Consider the following 7145-nt stretch of genomic DNA (forward strand, 5'->3'; position numbering starts at 1 on the left):
GTCCTGAGTGAGGGTCCCTCTCCAAGGCTACAGAGGGGGCTGAGCCCAGGCCTGGCTGCCTGGGGTGGGGCGTGGGGTGTCTGCTGCCTCTCTTGGGCCCCGTCCAGTCCAGCACATTTTCCACACCCTGCTCAAAACCCTCCAACACTCTCCACTCTTGGCAGAGGCGGTCAACCACCTTCCAGAAGCCGCTGGATCCAGCCCTGTCCCTCCTTCCTCTCTTACATTCTCCATGCATCCCTGTCACTGCCCATTTCCTGCTCCACAAATTCCCGGCTTCTTCCTGCCTTGTGATCTTTAAACTTGCCATTCCTTTGCCCAGATCAATCTTTTTCCACCCACCTTTTTTTTTTGCGGGGTGGGGTGTGTGTGTGAAATTCACATAACATGCAATTAACCATGTTCAAGTGTGCAAATGCATTGGTATTAGCCTGTTCCCAGTGCTATGCAACCTCTAGGTCTCTCGCGCTTCAAAACTTTCTCATCAACTGATAAAGACAGGTCATGCCCATTAAAGCAGTCACTCCCCATCCCCACCCCCCCCACCCCCGCCCATTCCCTGGTAACCTCTAACCTGCTTTCTGACATTGATTTGCCTATTCTGAGTATGTAATACAAAGGGAGTCTTACACTATTCGCTTTTGTGACTGGCTGCTTTCATTAGCATGATGTTTCCAAGGCTCATCCACGTGGTAGCAGGTGTCGGAACTTTGTTCTCTTTTTACAGTTGAACCATATCCACTGTGTGCATATACCACCGTTTGTTTATCCATTGTGACTTTATGCACAATCCGGCTGTTTCCGCCTTTTGGCTTTTGTGAATAGAGCGGTTACGAACGTTTATGTACAAGTTTCTGCGTGGACATGTCTCCATTTCTTGTGGGTCTCTACCTAGGAGTGGAGTTGCTGGGTCCTAGGGTTACTCCATGTTCAGGGTTCTGAGGACCCACCTGATTGTTGTTGGCTCATTCTTTCCCCCAGATACCTGCAGCTGGCCCTTTGCCTCACTCAGCTCAGATGTCAGCTCCTCAGATGACCCCAACTCAAACAGCACCCTCCCCCAAGTCACTCTCTTGTCTTTTCACCATTTGGCGTTCATGCTCCATTAGAACGTAGGCGACCTCGTACCTCTTATGTTCCGTGGTGACCCACAACCTAGCACAGTGCCTGGTTCACGGTAGGCCCTCAATACATAATGATCATTGCTGAATGACTGATCTCGGGTTGTCAAAGTTAAGAAGCAGCAACAACGTGAGGCATGTCTTTGTCATCTGAGGTTGCTGCTGGGACTGCCAAGGAGTGACTAGCTATTTAAATGGACTACTTCCTCCCGCTCCGAGAAAGCAAATACTGGTTATGCTCTGTTTCTTCATTCTTCCCTGTTTGTGACTCAGCACAGACATCTCTTCAGCGATTCCCAGTCCTTGGGCCAGAACAAGTAACTCTTAATGACTTATTGCAAAGGTTAAAAAAAAAAAAAAGCCACGAAGATGGAAAAGAATTTGGGTGGGGAACTGGTTAGATGAATAAGGCCGTGATCAGCCTGGTAATGCTGGTTAAGGGCTCCAGCTTGGGGTTCAGGTGTTCAGGATGACCGGGTCAGGTCCCAGCTTTGTCGCATAGCTCTGTGAATTTTTGCAGGTTACTTAATCTCATTTCTCTTATTCGGAAAAACATGGTTTATAGTACTAGCTCCCTCACAGGCTTGTTGTGAGGAGCCGAAGAATGAATATTACACAAAATGCTTAGTGTGACATTAGTGTGTCGAAACGTTTTACACCAGAATAGTGGCTAGCATCACTATTATCTGCCCGTCTCTGACCTCATATCTGCAGGCTGGCCATTCAGATGAAAGGAGATAATAAATTGTGTTTTGTTTTGTTTTTTAAAGATTTTATTTACTTATTTGAGAGAGAGAGAGAATGCCTAAGAGAGAGAGAGAGCACGAATGGGGGGGCAGAGGGAGAGGCAGACCCCCCGCTGAGCCTGGCTTGATTCTAGGACCCTGAGATCATGACCTGAGCCACCCAGGTGCCCCAATAAATGGGAATGTTTCCATTCCTTGGAAACATCATGCTAATAAAAAGGAGGGGAGCACCTGGGTGGCTCAGTCATTAAGCGTCTGCCTTCGGCTCAGGTCATGATCCCAGGGTCCTGGGATCAAGTCCTGCATCGGGCTCCCTGCTCAGCGGGCAGCCTGTTTCTCCCTCTCCCACTCCCCCTGCTTGTGTTCTCTGTCAAATAAATAAATGAAATCTTAAAAAAATAATAATAATAAAAGGAGGGACGCCTGGCTGGCTCAGTCAGAAGAGCATGTGACTCTCTATCTTGGGGTCCTGAGATCAAGCCTCATGCTGGGTAGAGAGATTACTTAAATAAATTTAAAAAATTAAAATTAAAATAAAAAGTTAAAGGAAAATTGTGACTGTACTTAAGGCCTCTGGGTGGCACAATTTAAAATGGTCAATTTTATGTTATCTGTATTTTACCACAATAAAAAAGGCAAACATTAAACAAATCACCAACCTCTTTCAGACCCCACCCTACCCAACACCCCCCCAAAAGTGAAAGAACTTTTCTGTATTATTATTTGAAATATAATAGCTCTCCTACCTGGGACCAGAAATTACTGACCTCGGCTGTAATGGGTGTTTGAGTGCTGCTCTGTGGAATTTTCTAGAATCTCGGGCCTTGGAGAAGTGCAGGATTGGAGTGGAGGTTCTCAGAGAGGGAGGAAGATGAAGATGTCCACCGTGGCCTCTCAGGTCCAAAAGAGATGTCTAGACAGGCTAGCTCGCTGTTGAGCTTTCAACAACCTCTGTTTTCAGTAAACAGAAATCACAACAGCGGCCTTCCATCTTGTTCCAGGAAGTGTGGGTGGGACTCCTCAGGGCTTAGCACACAAGGGTTGGTTTACTTTGTTTTGAGTGTCCCGTTCCCCCATCCCTGGGGAAAATTTTAATATTCAGAAGTGTACATGAGGGCGCCTCGCTGGCTCAGTTGGGGGAATGTGCTACTCTCTATCCCAGGGTTGTGGGCTCCAGCCTCAAGTTGGGTGTAGAGATTTCTTAAAAATAAAATCTTAAAAAAAAAAAAGAAATGTACATGGAACAAACACACGTGCCCAACACTCAGAACCAAACGTTAACATTTTATTCTATTTGCTTTGAATTTACTTTTATTCTTTTTTTTTTTAAGATTTTATTTATTTATTTGACAGAGAGAGACACAGCGAGAGAGAACACAAGCAGGGGGAGTGGGGGAGGGAGAAGCAGGCTTCCCGCGGAGCAGGGAGCCCGACGCGGGGCTCGATCCCAGGACCCTGGGATCATGACCTGAGCCGAAGGCAGACGCTTAACGACTGAGCCACCCAGGCACTCCATGAATTTACTTTTATTCTTAATGAAATTGTATATGTTTTGCCCCTCCATCTAATCACAAGACAAACTCCAACACCAATGAAGTGCATAGCCTCTCAGCCTCCTTTTATTTACTTATGTATTTATTTTTAAGGTTTTATGTAAGTAATTTCTACACCCAACATGGGGCTTGAACTCACAACCCTGAGATCAACTGAGGCAGCCAGGCATCCCTCAGCCTATTTTTAAACTTTACACACATGGGGAGGGGGCTGGGGGATGGGGGAAATAGGTGTTGGGGATTAAGGAGCACACTTGTTGTGAGGAGCACCTGGTGATGTATGGAAGTGTTGAATCACTATATTGTACACCTGAAACTAATATAACACTGAAATTAAAATAAAAACTTAGAAAAAAATTTTGCACACATATTTATATATGCAAGAAATATAGCTGTTACTCTTTTGTGTGTATTAATTAACATAAATAAATTAACTCTACCCTAATAGGTTATTCTGCAGTGTGCTTTTGGCTCATTTTTATGTTTTTGAGATCTATCCAAGTTAACATGCATAGATCCAATTTATGCCTTTTCCTCTCACATAATATTCCACCTATGTCCTACCTCACACTTTTTTAAAATAATTTTTTATTGTTATGTTAATCACCATACATTACATCATTAGTTTTTGATGTAGTGTTCCATGATTCATTGTTTGTGCCTAACACCCAGTTACCTCACACTTTTTAAAACCAAATTAAAGACAGGGAAGTTGTTTCTAGTATTTGCAAATGCAAACCAGGTTGCTACAAACATCCTTGGGCAGATTGCTCCAAAGCAGTGTTTTTCGAGTGGGGGGATGGGGTAACTGGGTGATGGGCATTAAGGAGGGCACATGACATAACGAGCACTGGGTGTTATAGAAGTCTGATGAATCACTGACCTCTACCACTGAAACTAATACATTATATGTTAATTAATTGAATTTAATTTTTTTTTCATGTATTTTGACAGAGACACAGCGAGAGAGGGAACACAAGCAGGGGGAGCGGGAGAGGGAGAAGCAGGCTTACCGCGGAGCAGGGAGCCCGATGCGGGGCTCGATCCCAGGACCCTGGGATCGTGACCCGAGCCGAAGGAAGACGCTTAACGACTGAGCCACCCAGGCGCCCCAATTGAACTTAAATTAAAAAAAAAACTTCAAAAAAAAAATCTCAAAGCAGTGCTTTTCAAATTGCCTGAGGCATTAATGGGTCATGAAATCTATTTTTTTCTTAAATGACATAGGTCAGAATAGTTTGTAATAAGTACTTTTTAAAAAAAAATTATTTATTTGACAGAGAGAAAGACCACATACAAGCAGGGGGAGCGGCAGGCAGAGGGGGCAGGGAGCCCGGCGCAGGGCTCGATCCCAGGACCCCGAGATCACGACCTGAGCCAAAGGCAGATGCTTAACTGACTGAGCCACCCAGGTGCCCCAAAAACAAGGCTTAAAAGATATTCTTCCCCCAGCAATTCCACCCAAGAGAATTAAAAATGGATGTCCACAAGAAAACGTGTACACAAATGTTCACGGCAGCTCTATTCACAACCGCCAAGGGTGGAAACAACCCACGTATTCATCGACAGATGGGCAGATAAACAAGAGATGTTCCTGACACGTGCAATCAAATACTATTCCACTGTAATAAAGAATAAGGTGCTGATACATGTTCCAACATGGATGAACCCTGAAAACATGATGCTGAGTGAAAGAGGCCAGATTCAAAAGGCCACATAGGGTATGATCCCATGTCTATGAAGTGCCCAGAACAGGCAAATCCATAGAGACGGAAAGCAGATTAGTGGTTGCCAGGGGCTGGGGGGAGGGGAAATGGGGACTGAGGGCTTAATGGGTACGGCTTCCTTTCCGGAGTGACGAGAATGTTCTGGAATTAGGTCCTGATGATAGTTTCACAACATGGTGAACTTAGCAAAAGCCACTGAATTCTACGCTTTCAAAAAATGGTGTCAGTGGTGAATTTTATGTTCTGTGAATTTTACCTCAATTAAAAAAAGTTTTTTAAAGCCACTCCTCTCAGGCACATGAAGGGCAGGGTTGTGGCTCGTACAGTTTGCTCATCTCAACCTTTTTTTTTTTACCATACGTGGGAAATCGCTCTCCACAGTGGTTGCACTCTTGAGACAGTGGATGAGAACTTCTGTCTCCCCACACCCACACCAACACTTGGCACGGAAGAGAAAAATAATCGAGGGGCGTCTGGGTGGCTCAGTTGGTAAAGCGTCTGCCTTCGAGTCAGGTCATGATCTTGGGGTCCTGGGACTGAGCCCCATGTTGTGTCCGGCTCTCTGCTCAGCGGGGAGTCTGCTTCTCCCTCTCCCTCTGCCCCTCCATTCACCCCCCATTCGCTCCTGCCCCTCTCATGATTTCTCTCTGTCCCTCAAATAAATAAATAAAATCTTTATTTTTTAGTTTTATTATTATTATTTAATTTTATTTTAATTTTATTTTTTTTAAGATTTTATTTATTTATCTGACAGAGAGACACAGCCAGAGAGGGAACACAAGCAGGGGGAACGCGAGAGGGAGAAGCAGCCTTCCCGCGGAGCAGAGAGCCCGATGCGGGGCTCGATCCCAGGACCCTGGGACCATGACCTGAGCCGAAGGCAGACACTTAATGACTGAGCCACCCAGGCGCCCCTATTATTATTATTTTAAAGCAAGCCCTACGTCATGGGGCTTGAACTCAGGACCCTGAGATCAAGATGTACGTGCTCTATGGACTGAGCCAGCCCTATAAATAAAATCTTGGAAAAAAAAAAAACCCGAAAAGGAGGACAGGTGGATTTCTGAGCCCATGAGCTATGGAAGCTTCCTGAGGTAGGGGAGGTCTCAGTCAGACTTGGGGAGAAAAGCAGATTTGGGAGCTTGAGGGGAAGGTGGGGTCTGAGCCCTGGCATAGCCACTGGGCAACAGACAGAACAGACTGTCGAGGGACCGTCATTCCTACTATCCAGGTGAGGCTGCTTGGCCTCAAAGAGCCCACCTTCAGCGACCTCTCCAGCTCTGCAGCTGATGAACCAGCATCTTAAGGTGCTGGGTTTCTGTCTCTGGAGCTGTCAGCTGTGACTGTGACCCCAAATCAGATTAACAGCCTCCTCCCAACATGTACACTCTGGATCAGAGTCTGCTGAGACCAGCCATTTGGAAAAACCCATCTGCTGCCTAATGCACTCATTCAGCTTCAGGGACCAGCTTGGAAGAGAGAGGAGGCAGCAGGAGGGGAAGGAGGATCTACAGCAGGGTCCTGACAGGTCAGAAATACCCAGGTTAAAAAAAAAAATTAAAGGGCGCCTGGGTGGCTCAGACGGTTAGGTGTCTGCCTTCGGCTCAGGTCATGATCCCAGGGTCCTGGGATCAAGTCCCGCATCGGGCTCCCTGCTCAGCGGGGAGTCTGCTTCTCCCTCTGCCTCTCCCCCTGCTCATGCTCTCTCTCTCTCTGTATCTCTCTGTCTCAAATGAATAAATAAAATCTTTAAAAAAAATTTAAAAAAAGCCCCCTCCTCCAGATGTCAAAGATGCAGCTGTGGAGATTGGCTTCCCCAGAACCCTGCCTCCAGCTGGGACAACTACCCAAGACAAGCTACAGAATCTGCAGGGCCCGGTGCAAAATGAAAATGCAGGGCCCCTTGTTCAAAAATTTCAATGTAGGTTGCAAGTGTGTGGGAAGACAGCCCTGCCTCTGTCCTCCTCTCGTCCCTGGGTCCTTACACCAGGATTAAGG

At 46.1% G+C, this 7145-nt stretch overlaps 1 protein-coding gene across 1 annotated transcript in view; it reads right to left on the reverse strand.

Annotated features, from left to right (window-relative positions):
* VPS37B (VPS37B subunit of ESCRT-I) overlaps positions 1-2787 on the reverse strand; it is a 44561-nt gene extending 41774 nt beyond the window's left edge. The window contains exon 1 of the mRNA XM_073881249.1: positions 2635-2787. The gene's annotated coding sequence lies outside the window, so the exon portion shown is untranslated. The remainder of the gene's footprint in view (positions 1-2634) is intronic.
* Positions 2788-7145: the final 4358 nt, after the last annotated feature.

The sequence above is a fragment of the Callorhinus ursinus genome, unplaced genomic scaffold, assembly GCF_003265705.2.
Source record: "Callorhinus ursinus isolate GAN/ISIS: 27379988/994484 unplaced genomic scaffold, GSC_fseal_2.0 scaffold41, whole genome shotgun sequence".
NCBI lineage: Eukaryota > Metazoa > Chordata > Mammalia > Carnivora > Otariidae > Callorhinus > Callorhinus ursinus.